The sequence below is a fragment of the Balaenoptera acutorostrata genome, chromosome 15 (genome assembly GCF_949987535.1).
Source record: "Balaenoptera acutorostrata chromosome 15, mBalAcu1.1, whole genome shotgun sequence".
In the NCBI taxonomy this organism is placed as follows: domain Eukaryota; kingdom Metazoa; phylum Chordata; class Mammalia; order Artiodactyla; family Balaenopteridae; genus Balaenoptera; species Balaenoptera acutorostrata.
The window spans coordinates 10,974,630-10,993,599 of NC_080078.1; the positions used below are offsets into that span (position 1 = coordinate 10,974,630).

The 18,970-nt window shown below is 47.0% G+C and overlaps 1 long non-coding RNA gene across 1 annotated transcript in view; it reads left to right on the top strand.

Moving 5' to 3' along the window:
- Nucleotides 1-18,970, top strand: part of LOC130704945 (uncharacterized) — a 276,914-nt gene that overhangs the window by 200,823 nt on the left and 57,121 nt on the right. Inside the window, exon 4 of the long non-coding RNA XR_009005503.1 lies at nucleotides 9,258-9,437. This is a non-coding gene — a long non-coding RNA (uncharacterized LOC130704945). The remainder of the gene's footprint in view (nucleotides 1-9,257; nucleotides 9,438-18,970) is intronic.

The window sequence follows — 18,970 nt, forward strand, 5'->3', positions numbered from 1 at the left end:
TGGGGTCCTGCTTTCCTTATTTTACCTTGAGTAAGTTTTTCCCTGCCTCAACTATTTTTTTAGGTTGTATGACATTGCATCACAAGAACATATTAATTTACTTAACAAGTCCCATATTGTTGGACATTTAGGTTGTTTCTATTATTTGCTATTATTACTAGTACTGTAATGAACATCTTTGAGCACAGGTACCTTCCCTCAGAATAGTTTCTTAATGATGGAATTGCCAGTCAAATAACATAAACATTTTCAGACTTTCAAAACACACTTTCAAAGTAGTACAGTATAATGAAAATTATACTAATTGTACCAATTTCCTATTGCTCTTATAATAAATTACCACAAACTGTGGCTTAAAACAACACGATTCCCATTTTACAGTTCAGTAGGAGGGTGAGAAGTTCAAAATGGGCCTCACTGGGCTAAAATCAAGGTGTCAACAGGGCTGTATTCTTCCCAGAAGGTTCAGGGGAGAATCCATTTCCTTGCCCTTTGCAGCTTTTGGATGCCACCTGCATCCCTTGGCTCATAGCCGCTTCCTCCATCATCAAAACCAGCAATGGTGGGTTGAGTCCTTGTCCCATGTCATCACTCTGACCTTCTCTTCTGCCTCCCTCTTCTTCATCTAAGGGCCCTTGTGATTATATTGAGCCCGCCCAAGTAATCCAGGATAACCTTCTTATTTTAAGGTCAGTTTATTAGCAACCAAATTCCCTCTTCAACCTTGATTCACTCATGCGATGTACCTTAACATATCCACAGGCTCTGAGATTAGGAAATGGACCTCTGTGGGGGGCATTATTCTGCCTCCCATACTTATTTAGACCACAATAAGTGGTAGATAAGACACCTATATCATTGCATTCTCTTCTGCATTAGGCATTTATATATTTTTTTGTTTTTTGTTTTTTTTTGGCCGTGCCATGAGGCTTGCAGGATCTTAGTTCCCCTGCAAGGGATCAAATCCAGGCCCCTGGTAGTTAAAGCGCCAGGTCCTAACCACTGGACTTCCAGGAAATTCTCAGGCATTTATACATTTTTAATCTTTGCCAAATGAGTGGGTGAAAAACAGGCTCTACTAGTTGTTTATTATAACTGACAGTTTTTCACCATTTATATTTTTTCTCTCTAGAACACACCTGTTCTCTTCTATTGTTTTATCTGTCTTTCCCACCTTTAGTTTTTAAATGAGATCTAGGAAAAGCCACCTTAAGGGTGTCTGAGAATAATCCATGACCCAAACCTAAGAGACTAAATACCTGTCACCTCATTTACTTGGCAAGAGGCTCGTCTCAAATCCCAAAGTCCTCCCCTTTCCAGCCCCCAGCTTCTCCCAAACCCCCATTCAACCTCCTGGAAAGACTAGCAGATGTCCTTTAGGAAGCCTGACTCCTGATAATATGTTAACACATAATATAACACAGGTTTATTCAGGGAACCAGTGGACTCAACCCAAGTGCCACATAGAAAAACCCTTGGAACAATGCTGGGACCACCTTTCTGGAACCTTCCAGACCTGATTAGAGAAAATCCATTATTGAAAAACCATCATCTCTGCTATAATCTGAATGTGTCTCCCCAACATTCATAGGTTGAAATCCTAACTCCCAAAGGTGATGGATGGTACTAGTAGGTGGGGCTTAAGTCATGAGGGTGGAACTCTTGTGAATGGGATTAGTGTCCTTATAAAAGAGGATCCAGAGAGCTGCCTAGTTCCTTCCACCATGTGATGTTGCAAGAAGTCTATGATCCAGAAGAGGGCCCTCACCCGACCATGCTCCACCCTGATCTTGTGCTTCCAGGCTCCAGAAGTATGAGAAATAGATTTCTGTTGTTTATAAACCACCCATTCTTTTTTTTTTAATTGAAGTATAGTTGATTTATAATGTTGTGTTAGTTTTAGGTGTAGAGCAAAATGATTCAGATATATATATGTATGTATATATACACACACTCACATACACACACACACACATATACATACATATATATTCTTTTTCAGACTCTTTTTCTTATAGGTTATCACAAAATAGTAAGTATAGTTCCCTGTGCTATACAGTAGGTCCTTGTTGGTTATCTATTTTATACATAGTAGTGGGTATATGTTAATCCAAATTCCTAATTTCCCCCCTCCCACCCCCTTTTCCCTTGGTAACCATTAGTTTGTTTTCTATGTCTGTGGGTCTATTTCTGTTTTGTACATAAGTTCAGCTGTATCTTTTTTTTTCTTAGATTCCACACATAAGTGATATCATGTGATATTTGTCTTCCTCTGTCTGACTTACTTCACTTAGTATGATAATCTCTAGGTCCACCCATCTTGCTGCAAATGGCATTATTTCATTCTTTTTTAAGGCTGAATAGTATTCCATTGTATATCTATATACCACATCTTTTTTATGCATTCATCTTTCAATGGACATTTAGTATAAACCACCCAGACTATGGTATTTTGTTATAGCAGTCTGAACAGACTAAGGCAGAAATTGGTATCGAGACGTGGGGTCCTGATATAACAAATGCTTAAAAATGTGGAAGCAGCTTTGGAACTGTGTAATGGGTGGAGGCTGAAAGAGTGTGGGAGTGATGCTAGAAAAAGCTCCACGGCCATGAACGGACTGTGGAAAGCAATTCTGGTGAGAGCTCAGAAGGAGAAGAGGAGAGTTGTAGAGAGCCTCCATCTTCTTAGAGAATATCCAAGTGATCCTGAACAGAATGTCCCTAGAAGTATAGGTGGTAAAGGCAGCTCAAACAGACTAAGTTGGGGAGGGAGAGAGAATATGAGAGACTACAGGGATTTCAGGGAGCTAGGCCCCAGGCGGCCAGGGCACTGCATCAAGCTCCCCCTGTCTCTGGGGCATCTCAGAAGCCAAGGGGACCTGTGGTTGGGCTGTTGCTTGCTTCTTGGAGTTCTTCCTTGAGGGCTGAGGAGGAGATGCCTGCCAGGGGCCTGGGGGAGCTGTCACCGACTTCGCACCCTTCCGCTGAGGCTCTCTCCAAATCTGCTCAGCGCTATTTAGGACAGAGGGTGAGGGAGGGCAGCCCAGGGCCCCTCCTTCAGAGGTGGATTATGGCCCAGCTGCAGCAATTTGAACATATCCTCTGGGGTCTCATCAGCCACTCCCATCCCAGGTGACATCTCAAAGTGTGTTCTTCATACTTTGGAAGTAATAACTGCTGTTTCCCCCCAAATCATATTTCCTGTGCCCCTCGGCCCTTCCCTCTTCCATCCTCCCACAGCAGCTGGAGATGCTGGCCCCATGCTTTGTGCAGGAGGAAGATCTGAGTAGGATGGACAGAAGGAGTCCCATTTTTTCTGGGGCTTGTTTAGGAAAATGGAAAGAGCGTGAAGACAACTAACTGGGACCAGAGGAAAGGGGTGCGTGGTGGGACGGGGGCTCCAATTGCAGGTGCCTGGGTCTAATGGGGCTCTGAGAATGGACAGAGGACCGGTTTGGGGGCTTACGTCTAGGGAGGTCTGTGGTCATGGCCGTGACAGTTTCGCCAGGCTGGGGTCTGCTGTAGGACGATGGCTACCTCCCAAGTTTGTGGCAGGAGACCTGCTCCGGCCCCCGGTCATCCTCCTGCAGAGGGAGATCTCCTGAGGAAGGACTGGGGTGGAGACACCGCCGGGGATACGTCTGGTTAAATGCTCGAGTGGGGTCAAGCTGGCTTTCCTCAGAGGTGACGCGAAATGACCCTCTGAGAACCAGAGTCTGTAGAAATGGCTGAGAAGGATGAGAAGCGTCCTTGAGACCATTCAGTCCTCAGTGGTGATCAACCAGGTGCACACACAGGTGGCAGGTGGAGAACGGACTCTGGGGAGCATCACAGGGTCTTCATTTCTAAGAGTTCTCACATCCTTAATGGCCCCTACCTCCATGACTGTGACAATCTCTCTTTAACTCATGCATTTTTCAATAATTGCTGTAATAATAACACCGTTTATGCTTCCCGGATTTGTAACAATCCCTGATTACTAATGAAATTGCTGCTTTGTGCACTTGCGTCGTAGAGAACCGATGGAAGTGCCATGCCTTTGGAGTCCTCGGCTCCGTAACTGACAGCTACTGCCGAATATTTGTAAACATGTTAATTTCCTCCTCAGGAAAATGTGGGTTTTGGGTTTCACTTGATTTGAGACCTGGCTTCTTTGATGGAGTAGTGGGTGGTATATAGCATGTGAGATGTTGAAAACCACTGAGGAATTTCCATCTGCCTGCTCACCGCTTGCGAAGGCTGAGGGCTGCAGGGCTGGGACCAGGTCTCTTCAAGGTGAATGCCTGGCTCGTGGCAGACACACAGTTGAAGTTGTTTAAACTGTAGGACTCAGCCCCTGACCCCTGACTTCCAGCCCCAGTCCTTCCTCAGGAGGGAGGTGATGCTCGCTAGAGTCCGTTCTCCACCTGCCACCTGTGTGCGCACCTGGTTGATCACCACTGAGGACTGAATGGTCTCAAGGATGCTTCTCATCCAACTCAGCCATTTCTACAGACTCTGGTTCTCAGAGGGTCATTTTGTGTCACCTCTGAGGAAAGCCAGCTTGACCCCACTCGAGCATTTAACCAGACGTATCCCCGGCGGTGTCTCCGCCCCAGTCCTTCCTCAGGAGATCTCCCTCTGCAGGAGGATGACCGCGGGCTGGAGCAGGTCTCCTGCCACAAACTTGGGAGGTAGCCATCGTCCTACAGCAGACCCCAGCCTGGCGAAACTGTCACGGCCGTGACCACAGACCTCCGTAGACGTAAGCCCCCAAACTGGTCCTCTGTCCATTCTCAGAGCCCCATTAGACCCAGGGGTCTAATGTGTCTTTGGCAGATCCCAGAGAGTAAATGGCCACTGCTTCTGAGGGACTGCCTACACCGGGTGTGGATGTGGACGTACCCAGGGACCTGAGCGCCCAGCTCTCCTAGCTTGTGCAGCAGAGATCCCACTGCTTCTGTCTTAGGCATCAGACTCTATCTTAGTCTGTTCAGGCTGCTGTAGCAAAAATATCATATACTGTGTGGTTTAAATTGCAAACACTTGTTTCTCATGGTTCTCGAGGCTGGGAAGTTCAAGATCGAGGTGCTGGAAGATTTGGTGTCTGTTGAGGACCTGTTTCCTGGTTCATAGATGGCTGTCTTCTGGCTGTGTCCTCACATGGTGGAAAGGGCGAGGGAGCTCTCTGAGTCCTTTTTAATAAAGACACTAAATTCATTCATGAGGGTGCCACCCTTGTGACCTAGTCACCTCCTAAAAGTACCACCACCTAATACCATCACCTAGGGGGTTAGGTTTTAATAAATGCATTTTGGGGTGACACAGACGTTTCAGTCCATAGCAGATTCCATTGCCTCCTTTTCCAGCTCCTCTTTCCCAAAGTCCCCTTCTGCACATCAGGATGAGGTCCAGCCTGCCCCTGTTCTGGTCCATCCCAGGGTTCACTTTCTCCTACATCCTGGGGATCTATTCTGAGTTTGGGGTCATATGAGTGATACAGGTGACTTGGAGGCTTTTCAACCTGGAGACTAGGTTGCAGGTATCAGCAGAGCAATGGTGAAGAGGGAAAGCCTAGATGTGGCAGAGGGGAAACCTCATGCAACTGCTGGAAAGTTATTTTACGAAAATATTTCCTTACTATTAAAAAAAAATGGAACCCATTTGAAAGGCATTCACCTGGAGATTCTTGAGAGCCTCTTCTCTTGCTTCATGGTCCATTTGGAGAGATCTCTCATTGCCATGGCCAAAGGTATGCTCTTAACCAGTGTGTCCTAGAGCTGGCTCTTATGGGTCACAACAGCTGATTGTACACATCTCTGCATTCAGGGATGTCAGATTGAGAGTATTAACACCACAGACATCTGCAAACACCACAAATCTGCTCCCGCACCCAGAGCCAGCACACCATGCTTCTAACTGACCTCCCCTTACCTGTCTTGCTGTGCTAACCAGTGGTCCTCCTTTCCTCTGTAAAACCCGCTGACCAATGCCCTCGTCCCTCCGAGGCTCACAGCTGTTCCAATCAGGGAAACTGGATGCTTACCAAGAGTCAGTTACCCTTGTCCCAAACCTGTTCATGCAAAAATTATTTGTTATAGCAATTACAAAATTAGGTAAATATTGCAGTACTGATGGAATATGAGTAGGAAGGTAATAGAGTTGTCATTTCCATGGAAATTAAGTCGAGTGCTTGGGAAAGACTTAATAAAGGCAAATTGCTTATAAACTGCTGTCAAATTGAGTGCAGGCAAAGCAACTGTGAAATTTGGGGAAGGATTATACAAATGGGGAAGAATTCTGGGTCCCAGTTGCTTCGAAGTGTCTTCAGTTCTTGTTCTACTTCAAGTGAATAGAACAGGAGATTTGGAAATCAAGTGGAACTCCAAGTAGTGAGGATATACCCAAAGAATGGATGCATATTTATACATTTTTAAGTTAAAATAGGATATTGCAGGTGTGCTTGTATCGTTTTTTTGCGATTCCGTGCTCTAACCCACTTTTTGGTGATGCTGAGCCATCAGTCCCGATCTTGCTGGCTAAGAGGCTTCTGTTGTGACCTGTGCCACCCAATCATCTCAGCCACACTGTGGCTTTATTTTAGGCAAAGATTCAGCCTTTTGTTCTTAGCTCTGCCATCTTGAGGGTTTCTCCTTGTCAGTTACAAAGTTCAACCTGAGACAGCTTTGTTTGTCTTCCATCCACGGCTTCTCTACTTGCAGCCAGTTCATTCTTCCCTTGTGAACTGAACACCCTCTTGTTCTGCCCTCCCTCCCTCCCCCCTCCCTGACCCCCGCCTCTGCTCAGGGAGCTTCTGCTGTACAGCCCTTCCCCCATCCTCCAAGCATGTTGGCGTCCTACTCATTCTTCCAAACTCAGCTCTAGCATCATTTTCTCCAACTTGTTCTGATCCACTGACTGGAAGTAGTCTCACCATCCTCGACATTCTCAGATAATTTTATCCATGTCTTGCTCATGATCTGGATGACTTCTTATGGAAAATTAGCTATTTACACCCTAAGACTGGGGATCTGAAGGGGACTTTAGAGATCCTGGAATCCACCACCCTAATCTTGTAGATGAGAAAACAGGGCTAGAGCCCTGACATGAGTGGTTCTAAGTGGTCCACACAGTTAGTAATAATAGAGACTGACACTGAATATGTGAATGTCCCACCTAGAGCACGGTGTGCACTGACCTCTATTCAATGTGCTTTGCCCATTGTAGGTTTTCCTACATGTTTTTTCTTCAAGATTAGATTTATTTGATTAAAGTCTCCCTTATTAAATATGTCCAGATTGGAAAGAACTATATATATATATATTTTTTTTAATTTTATTTATTTATTTATTTATTTTATTTTTGGCTGTGTTGAGTCTTCGTTTATGTGCGAGGGTTTTCTCTAGTTGTGGCAAGTGGGGGCCACTCTTCATCGTGGCGCGCGGGCCTCTCACTGTCGCGGCCTCTCTTGTTGCGGAGCACAGGCTCAAGACGCGCAGGCTCAGTAGTTGTGGCTCACGGGCCTAGTTGCTCCGCGGCATGTGGGATCTTCCCAGACCAGGGCTCGAACCCGTGTCCCCTGCATTAGCAGGCAGATTCTCAACCACTGCGCCACCAGGGAAGCCCAAAACTATATATTTATTGGAGAGAATTTGGAAAATCCAAAATGATGTGAAGAAGAAGATAAATACCACCCTTGGTCTTGCTATACAGAGATGAGCATTTTTAACATTTAGGGTCATTTCCTTCAGATTGGGTGGAAAGAAAAAGAAAGCAAACAAACCAGTATTATGCTTGGAAAGATGCTTGAAGGAAGAAGTGCTTTTTGGGTGAGCAAAAGAAGTGAAGCATTTCAAATGGTATCTCTGATGCCTATCCAACCACCCATCAACTCACAAAACAAGAATCTGGTGGGGCAGACCCTCTGCTCGACAAAAGGGGCTCAGAGATGAATTACATATTGTGAGTTCCTGCCCTTGAACATTTCAGAGTCTAGTGGAGGAACCAGACATATAAACAGATAATCACAACGCAGGCTGACAATGGAGAGATGAGTGATTTTAATGCAGGATGTAATTACACGCAACATTATGTGACATGGATTTTATGGCCTATAATATTGGGCTGTGGTGGTTTATAATTTCTGTTATCAAACTGAAAGCCACATAACAATGACCAGGGAAACTTTCTTTAAAGGTGATTGTTCATAAAGAGGAAATAATTGGAATTTCACAAACCAGTAATTACAAAAGCAGGAAAGGTTACTATGGTGTACTTTATAACTGTAATCAAAAAAAAATTACAGGGGGATTTAAAAATGTTCCATTAATTAACTCCATTAAAGGTTACTGTCTGAGATGAAAGATAGATCAACTAAAAATCACACTTAATGAGAAGTTTAAGGGATTTGAAATTGGCAAGTCAGGCAGACTCTGGAATCAAGCCCTTCTTGTCTCTGTTGGTGTTTACATTGTTTGACTACATCATGACAGTTACTTTGGTCATTATTGTTATCATCGTATGCTACGGCCTCTTGTTATTAAGAAGGATATTTTGCATTATTGAACTATTCTAAATTAGTTGCAAGATTTCGGCTCTTGTTCCATTAGTCTTGTTTTTATATATATATAAATTTATTTATTAATTTATCTATTTTTGGCTGCATTGGGTCTTCGTTGCTGCGCATGGGATTTCTCTTGTTGCAGTGAGCGGGGGCTACTCTTCATTGCAGTGCATGGGCTTCTCATTGAGGTGGCTTCTCTTGTTGCAGAGCGCAGGCTCTAGGCACACGGGCTTCAGTAGCTCAGTAGTTGTGGCGCACAGGCTTAGTTGCTCTGCAGCATGTGGGAATCTTCCTGGACCAAGGGTCGAACCCGTGTGCCCTGTATTGGCAGGCGGATTCTTTTTTTTTTTTTTTATAAATTTATTTATTTATTTATTTTTGACTGTGTTGGGTCTTCGTTTCTGTGCGAGGGCTTTCTCCAGTTGCGGCGAGCGGGGGCCACTCTTCATCGCGGTGCGCGGGCCTATCACTGTCGCAGACTCTCCCGTTGCGGAGCACAGGCTCCAGACACACAGGCTCAGTAGCTGTGGCTCACGGGCCCAGCTGCTCCGTGGCATGTGGGAATCTTCCCAGACCAGGGCTTGAACCCATGTCCCCTGCATTGGCAGGCGGACTCCCAACCACTGCGCCACCAGGGAAGCCCGGCAGGCGGATTCTTAACCACTGTGCCACCAGAGAAGTCCCCCTTAGTCTTGTTTTTATTTTAACCCATCAGGTCAGTTTTTTCCTGAGCTTGATGCCTTTTGCCATGTGGATTAGTTGGGGCGCTGTCTGAGGGAGGCTGTCAGCGTGATGGAAGTGGATGGAGGCAAGACACGTGAGAGAAAGCAGCCAACGGGGGAACGTGGTCTCCCAAGACGGAGCAGTTTCAAATGCCACCTGGCTTCTGAGGATGGTAAGTGAGTAATTGGTGTCACTGTGTATCCCCCAGGCACCACGAGTGTGTTTCTGTTTCAGCAGAGGTGGCCTGGAATAGCTCTTGCTCCGTACATGAAGGTCTCCCCCTTTTTTGGAGAACAGCAGTGATTTGTTCCTGGGTGGGGAATGCAACTCTGCCCAGCAAGATGGCTGGCCAATGAACTGTGTTTCTGGTGCCTTGACTGTGGGCATGTACTTTCTGATTCCGGGCCTCAGTTTTCTCTTCTGTAAAATGGCAAGATTGGATAAGATGACATTTCTGGCTTTTTCCAGCTCTAACACCCTGTGAAACCACTCTGGGCTTGGCCATGTCTTAGAAGGGGTGCTCTGGGGCATGGTGGGACGCCACCCCCCCCGCCTCTCGGTCCTGAGGAGTGCCCACCGTTCACTCTTTTACCCTGTTGCCCACCCAAATCCATCTCCTGCCCCTCCCTGCGGCCCCCGTGCCGCTTGTCCACAGCGCTACACATTTCACACCATTAATGGCCTCAGGCCTTTCTGTAGAAACGTGGGCATCTTCACCAAACCCTGATTCATTTTCCTCTTTCCCCTCACGCGGGATGATAACACTTTCCCTCCTTCCTGGAGTGTAGTTTGTGATCATGTGACTGATTTTTGGCTAAATAGGATTCAGGAGGAAGTCAAGCATGGCCTGACTTATAAAAGCCTGTGCAACCCTCCAGCCCTCTCTGCCCCTGCTCTGGAGAATCTGGAGTCACAGGCTAATTGATAGGATCTGACCCTCCCCACCCAAAGGCGGAAAGACTGGGGGAAATTTCTAGACGTCCTCCAATAAATCAGGGCAAGTCTTGGTTTTCTTTCCAAGATCCAGGTGCTGCCCTTAAGCCAGCCTATGGAAGGGGGATCTTCTGGAATAGATTGGGTGGGAAAGACTTTACTTATAATTTATCCACAAAAAAGTTTGGTGCTTCCTCAATAAGTTAAACATAAAATTACCGTGTGACCCAGCAATTCTGCTTCTAGGTATACACCTGAAAGGATTGAAAATAGGTGTTGGAACAAAAACCTATGCATGAACGTTCACAGCAGAAATATTCATGCCCAAAGTAGAAACAATCCAATGCCCATCAAGTGATAAGTGGATAAATAAGATGTGGTCTACCCATACAATGGAATATTATTCAGCCATAAGAAGGAATGAAGTACTGATACATGCTACAGCATGGGTGAACATTGAAAACATTATGGTAGGTGAGAGAAAGCAATCACAAAGGACCACATATTATATGATTTCATTAATATGAAACATTAATCCTTAGAGACGATCAGTAGTCGTCAGGGGCTGGGGGGGTGGGAGTGACTATTTAATGGGCCCAGATTTCCATTTGAGGTGATGAAAAAGTTCTGGAACAAGATAGTAAGGATGGTTGCGCAACACTGCAGATGTACTTAGTGCCACTGAATTGTTCACCTTAAAATGATGAAAATAGTAAGTTTTATGTTACGTGTATTTAATCTCGATTTAAAAAAAAGAAGAAAAAAAAAGCTATGCACACACGTTTTGAGTCAAGGAGTAGAAAGAAAAAGAAAAAAACCCTGCAAAAACAAAAACAACAAAACTATATAGCTGGAAGGAAAGTCAAGGCAAAAAGAAGGCATGAGGCTTAAAGGTCAAGGTGCAATGAACAGTAGCCAAGTAATGGGAGAAAGAGAAAGACGGGGGCGTGGAGCCTGTCGGGACGTGGCAGGTGCACGCTAGGTCCGAGGTGGAGTGATTCTTTTAGTGGGGAGGTAGGAGAGCAGCTTGTTGTGCCCTGGTGTGTGTGGAGAGGGTAGGGGACACTGTGAAAACATTGAAGTGCTTTGGATGCCGTGATTTAAGTGCATTTGAGGTTGTGGCTTCTGACTCTACCAGAGAAAAAAAGTTAGCAGAATGCTGTTCTTTTGGTGATATCTCTAGCATAATCCTTGAAAAGTTTCTTTAGAGGAGGCTATGCCTGTGCTGGGGTCCTGTTTCATCCTCTTCTGCCTAACCTGGCCACCCCTCTATCACTGTTCCGCCTCCTGTATCTCCTGCCACCTTCATTTCTGTTGATGAACACGGTGTAGGCCCTCTTAGCTACATGCAACCTTCTGGGGAGATGCCACAGAAGAGATGGCATCTAAGCTGGGTCTTGGAGGATGAATATAATTTCACTTAGTGGGGAGGGGAGAGGACCTTTCAAGCAGAGGGAACGCAGGCTTGGAAGAGTGGGGATTGTCTAGGAACAGTTGGCTGGAGCAAGGGAAGTGGGTAGAATAGATCTGGCTGTAAAGCAGCAAGGGTGTTACAAAGGGCTGGCTGCCGGACACGGATAGAAGACAATACTAGGGCACCAGCTTTTGAGAAAAGAAAAGGCTTTATTGCAAGGTCAACCAGCAAGAAGACAGGAGGTAGAGCTCAAATCTGTTTCTCTAATCTGGGGTTTGGTCAAACTTTTTGAGTTTGGGAAGGACAGTTGGTATGCAGAAGCGCTGGCAGGGCACGTTTCATTTGGAGGGCTTTGGCCATTTATGGTAAAGTAGGGTAAAGGGGGCGTCAGCACTGGATCTTCTTGGGCAACAGACCCTTCATTTCTGAAATTGTTCCGGCATTCAAGTTCCGGTCATCTTTTATTTCCATGGTGGGGGAGAAACTTTGGTTCTTGGTATTATTTGAGGTCAAAATAGTCTCTTCTGTGCATGCTTCGACTGCATGATTTACAGTTTTGCTCTGTTGGCTCTGAAAAACAACTCAGTATCTGGTTAGATACAGGATAGGGCCAGTTAGGGCTGGTTCTGCGGTTGCAATGGAACATGTAGTAAAAAGGCTTGCTATGTCACATTCATGCGATGATGGTGTCCATTCTTCCAGCGCTGTGTTTACCAGCATGTTCTAGAACATTCCAAAAGTACAGAGCTTAAGGCCCAGCACCCAGCTTAAGGAGCAACCAGGGAAATCAGTGCACAGTGTCTCTGAAGTGTGCAGTCACCTGAAATGCTGACTCACGTGGTGGCCAGGAAGTTTACTGGGTGGTAGCTGCTTCTGAAGGAACCCTGATGGGAGCATGGGGTCCCATCAACGCAAGCCATGCCCATGAGCACAGAGTTGGGTTTCCTCTTTGATTCTGACTCTCCTCTGGGCCTGAGCATGTTGCTACTTAACATATTATTTTCTCCTTTACATGTAGGCCCCCTGGTTCTTCCAGGGCCACTGGCAGACGACGCAGTGCCGGATCTGCCACCCTAACAAGCCCTGGCCTCCATCACCTCCCCCCACCAACCACTCTCCTTCCTCATCTCAGGTTCTTTATCAAACAAAAGAGCCTGGTTGCCTCTGGGGGGCCACCTAGACCTTCAAAACATAAAGGCATGTTTGCACACTTTATCTCTGGAGGAGAGGGCATACCTAGAGGACAGCTTCTCATTTCTGATTTTTAAATCAAAAGCTGTTTCTTCCCCCTTCATTGGACAATAGTGCTTGATTGTCCCCAAGGGACCCAGACTTGACTGATACACAAGAGGCTTTGCTCCTTCTCCTTACTGGGTTCATCCCAATGGCAACCCATGGGGTTCTCGCTAACCCTTCTTACTGAAGTAGAGGTAGAAGCTCAGTTCCAACTGTCAACAGGAATTCTGCTGTCCTAAGGAGTTTAAATCCTATCCTGTGATAAGTGGGAAACCATTGAAGGCTTTAAACGAGAGGAGTGACATGACCAGAATTGTATAATGGAAGGAATTCTGATAGTCACTTAGAGCAAGAGGTAAGGATCAGCAAATATTTTCTGTAAAGACCCAGATTGTAAATATTTCCAGCTGTCTTGAATAAGTTTTGGGGTCCGAATGATCCTTTGCTCAAGGAAGACCATCAACCTGTAGCTTTAGGTTAGGAGTCTAGACAGCATCAACCCTCTTTGGGAATGAATTTGCTTGAGACAGAGTGGCTTCCTGGACCTAAACTGCTCTGTTTGATTTGAAAAGCTTTGTCTGTGTCATAGGCAGAGGGGCCCTCCTCCAGATTTTCTCCTTTAGAGAACTGTTCCTGGACCTAAACTGCTCTGTTTGATTTGAAAAGCTTTGTCTGTGTCATAGGCAGAGGGGCCCTCCTCCAGATTTTCTCCTTTAGAGAACTGTTGCATTGGTAAGTAAGGTTTGAGCCACATTTATGATTAGATAATCTTCCTTACTTGTAAGAAGATGTGGACCCTTTTAGGGGTGTGTATGGGGTGGAGAGTGATGGGAGAGGCTTGATCCATGGTTATTCATGAGATTGCAGAGACTCTCTCCAGAAGCCGAGGCCAGATTCCATGAGGAACTGTGTGAGATTCTGGGTGAGCCGTGCTGCTTCAGGACCCAGATGACAAAGTGAGACTTACGGTCATTGGGGCAGTTGTTCTTCTGGATCCTAGTGTTTGGGAGAACAGGAGCTGGTGTCTGGGGCCTCTCAAGGAGGACTTCCTCGTAGAGTCAGTGGAGGGGAGGACTGATGCAGACATCAGGTACAAGAACCGGAACTGACTCTCTCCAGGCATCAAGCGTAACACCCCGGGTCTCTCAAAAAAAAAACCTCAAGGGGCATGCACAAGAAGCCCGTGAGACCTGCAGGGACAGGTAGGGCTCCACGTCATTATTGGGGCATTAATGGAAGTGTGACCTCAACTTGCAATCACAGGTTTTGGAGATCGAAACATATCCATGGACTTGGAAGAAATGACCCCAGGACAGGACATATTCCATATGACAAATGTTGAACACAGGAAGATGAAAAACTGCACCTATAGCTTGGGGTGATCCCTGTGTTATTCCCCTACCCCCTGCCCCCCGAAAGGCTCGTTTCTTTAAGACTCTTGCAAAATAGCTGGCAATGCAAATTGGGAAGATGCCTGCACTCTACAAGTCAAAGAGAATCTGATCATTCCAAGGGGATGAAGAGAAGGGAGAAGCGCATCCTTTTCTGATGGTAGCGAGACACTTCCAGGGGCCTTTTCTTTCTCCCTCCGGCACGGATCCACAGGTCTTCCATTGCATCATCGCAGCTGAGATGTTGGCTCAGAGGCCTTCATAATTTCATCACATAATTACCAGGAGAGAGGTCGGTGCTTTATGGTTGTCTGCTTCGTGGGCCTCCTTTCAATTACTGTGTAGAGCTGGGTCATAATGGAAAATGGGCACCGTGCCATCCGTTTGAGAGATCTTTAAAGACGAGGCTTTCTGGGCTGCTTTCCTGATTGATTTTTTGGGTAATGTTGTCACACTATCCTTTGAAGCCCTCACATTCCTCTAGATTTACCTCCTTGGAGAGTATATGAACTTCAAAGGATGCCTGGTTCTGGTTCACGCATCAGTCCAGCCCTTTGGTTTGGGCTCTTCCTCCATCCAAACCAAGGGCTTCCAGGGCGAGAGGGGCTGCAGGGCTCAGCGGATCTGGGTGAGGGTGCCTGGGCAGTACCCTCTTCCACACCGTGACTGGCGGGGTTCCCTCCTTTGGCTGGATCTACTGTCTCCTTTTCTTCCTCCCAGCTTCCTGCGTGCAGCTCCTGCCACTGCCCGTTCAGTGGAAGAAAAAGTGCTCCAGGATGCAGGAGGTCTGCTCTTCCACTCTGGGTGCTCCAGGGTGGCAGACCCTGTGAGAACTTCCAAACCTGCTCAGAAGGCCTTTCGGAGGGGCACCTGGATTCCGTGTCTGCAGAGAAAGGCCAGCAGACTCCATGTCTAGCCCCCTTCTCGCTGCATGCACCACCTGGAGTATGCTTGCTCTCTTTTAACCCACGTGGATACTCCAATCAAGTATTCATTTCTGGGTCCAGCCTGGAGCTCTGGTTGTGAAAGACGTAGCCTGCTGCTGCTGCCGCTTTGGTTCTGAACTCGTTCTCTCTCTCTCAGGCCATGTCACCAGCCTCCTGACTTCTCTCTGCTCCAGTCTTGTCCCCTCCAGGGCACACTTGTCACCGCCGTCTGCAGAGCTGCTAAGTTCCTCGACTCCAGGGGCCTGTTCACATTATAAGCTGTGGAGTCTTGAGGGCACCACTGACCTCGGATGTGATGTGATAGGTGCTCTCTGGAGCCAGGACTCCTCCATTAAGTCCACAAGGGCTCCCCGATGTTTGCAAGACTCAACCCAAGATCCTTAGTTTGTGACATGAAGCATCCCAGACCTGGCTCTTGCTGCCTCTCCAGCATCTCCCACTTTCCCGGCACCCTCAAGCTGTATCCTTCAACCATCCCAAATTCTTCGTAACTTCCACATACCAACAGCCCGGGTTGCCCTCTTCCGCCCTGTGCATTTGCAGCCATCCCTCCATCCCTCAAGACCCAGTATCACCTCCTCCTCCTTTCCTTACTGTCCTCCAAGCCTTCACTCTGAGCCCCGTGCCTCTAAAGCTGTACTGCCAGCACATGCTTACAGCCTGTTCTTTATTGGACCATGATGTCCTTGTGGGAGGAGACTGCCTTATTCATCACTGTATCCTCTGTGTCTAGCACCATATATGACCCAGAGTCAGCACCGAATAGGTATCTGAGGAGGAGATGAATGAAATACACAACAGCCCGAGGCCTTCAGGACCTTAGGGTCCACCTGGGGAGACATCACACACCCGGGGAGACATCACTCACCTGGAGAGATATTACTCACCTAGGGAGATATTGTGATAGGATGGTTGCGTGCCGTGCTGTGAGCTGTGGGCACTAAGGTTACTCACAAAGGGAGGGGTGTAGACAGGAGTATTCAGGGATTATTTCTAGAGCTTAAAGGAGCCTCAGGGATCACTTATCTCTATTGCCTCATCCACAGATGAAGAACTTGACGTTCAGAGAGAGAAAGAGACCGCCTGAGGTTATTTTGAGCGTTGGCTGCCAAGCGAGTAATAACATCTAAGCCCCTTGATTCCCAGTCCAGGATTTATACAGAAAAACTCATCAAGCTGGAGCTAGCAGGCATTTTGATGTTTTCCTGTAAATAATTTAGGGGGAGGGGTATAAAACAAAACAGAATTTCATTACTAAATATTGATGCTCTAGCTGCTACTTAGAGAAGATTGCCTATGATGTTTTCAATTAGATTCTCTTTATCTGCCTTGAGAAGCCTTTTTTTTTTTTCTTAAAGGACAGGATTGTAGGGCGTTATTAACACTGACAGCTCCAGTATTCACATTGTGCTTCTGAGGGCATCAGGGGGAGATACTGATCTATCAACGTAATCCTCGCAAGGAGGATTGTGCTGATTTCAGATGAGACCAGCAGGAATCGCTGTCTTGGCATTCCAGCAGAAACATCCTCGTGTGTTTCCAAAAGGGTGTTCCAGCCATTGGTGCTTCCTGGGCGTTGATGCTGCCAGAACGTGGCGGGATGGGGTTGGAGGGTAGGGGGTGGAGAGCCCAGCTCTGATGAGGGGAGAGGGTGGATTTCAGCTGGAGGGGCCAGCAAAGGCTGCCTCTGAAAAGGAACTCCAGGAATCAGGACATCTTGGACTCACAAGGCTGCCAAGAAAAGCAACATCTAATACATCGAATGCTTGCGACACGATCAGCCCCCCGCTCAGGGCTCAGCTGGCATTATCTTATTTCTCACCACAATCCTGCAAACTAAGTGTCATTATGATTCCCTGGTATTGGCAGAGTTCTAAGATGGCCCCAAGATCCCTGTTTCCTGGGGTACCCACCCTGTGTAATCCCTGGGACTGTGAACGTGATGGATTTCATTCCCCTGATTAGATATGTTATATCCGGGTGGGGCAGATTTAATCACATGAGCACGTTAAAAGTTTGGAAAAAAAACCTGGGTCTAGAGGTTAGAGACAGAGGAATTTAGAGATACAGAGTGTGAGAGGGAGCCGATGTGGGGAAACTTCTGCTGCCTTTGAAGATGGAAGGACCACATGGTAAGAATCTGAACACATCCTCTAATAGCTGAGAGGGACCCCTGGCTGGGAGCTAAAAGGATGATGGGGACTTCAGTCTTGGAGCAGCAAAGAACTGAATTTGCCAACAATCTGAATGAGTTTGGAGGTTGACCTTGAGCTCAAAAATGCAAACGTAGCTGCTGACCCCTTAATTTTGGTTTTGTGACACCTGGAGCAGAGATGCCAGCCATGCCATGCCTGGACTTCCCACCCACAGAGCTGTGAGACGATAGGTCTGTCTTCAGCCACTAACTGTGGGGTCATTTGTTACACAGCCAGAGAAAACCAATTTACAGATGAAGAACTGAGGCTGGAAAGATTTGGTTGCCCAGGCCTACAAACCTGGGGCATGAAAGAGCTGGGATTTGAACCCAGGACAACTGACTTCTAAGTGAATGTTCTTAAACACTTCCAAGTGATTCCCAACCCAACATGTGGGGAGCTTGTTCAAATGAGATTTGGCATAGCCTCTGGGGGTAGTGGCTGCCTTCCTTCCCTTGGTTTATGAACCGCGGTCTTAGAGGGTTTCTGAAACTAACGATGGTGTGTGTGCTAGGTGGAAACCCCACCTTCCTACATAGCGATGGGATTTGTTGTGCTGTTCAACACTGTACTGACAAGATAAGGCTGGTGGAAACAGCCCAACAGAGAAGAGCTTCCGAGCAGAGACTGTGTTCCTGCAGCAGCTGTGACAGGGGATGGCTTAAGCAGTGGGCCACAAGACAGCTGTGTCTCAGAAAAGCCTGGAAACATCCCACAGCCAGTGGTTCTCAAGCTTGATCCTGCATTAGGACGACCTGGAGAGCTTTAAAAAATCCTCATGCCCAGACCACACCCCAGATCAATTCACTTCAAATCTCCGTGAGTAGTGCCGGGACAGCAATACCTTTAAAATTTCCCCAGGTGATTGCAGTGTGCAGCCAGGGTTAAGTGTGACTGACTCACAAGGTCAACCTGGGGGTCAGAGGGCAGGACATCAAGGACAGACATGGGCATTCTTGAGGACTTGTGTTGTTCCTATGCTGGTCTGCTGGCTCTGATGTCATTTCTCAAACCTTTAATCATTGTGCTCACTTTGTTACTCCAGGTGAATTGTGTTTAAAATTCTGGGTGTGGTCAGAGCAGTGACTCCAAAGGCCCACAGTGCTTCCAGCGTTGGGCTGTCAGGACCCACACTCTAGGTAGATCCCCGTGGTTCAGGGATGCAGAGGGTGGGGATTCTCAGGCTTGAGCACATCACAGACACCTGGAAGCCTTGTTGAAACACGGACTCCTGGCCCCATCTCTACGGTGTCTGAGGCATCCAGTCTGGATGGGACCCAAGGGTTTGAGTTTTTTTTTTTTTTTTTTTTTAAAGAAGGGAGTCATTATTTTTTAAAGTATTTGTTTATTTATTTATTTATGGCTGTGTTGGGTCTTCGTTTCTGTGCAAGGGCTTTCTCTAGTTGTGGTAAGCGGGGGCCACTCTTCATCGTGGTGTGCGGGCCTCTCACCATCACGGCCTCTCTTGTTGCGGAGCACAGGCTCCAGACGCGCAGGCTCAGTAATTGTGGCTCACAGGCCCAGCCGCTCTGCGGCACGTGGGATCTTCCCAGACCAGGGCTCGAACCCGTGTCCCCTGCATTGGCAGG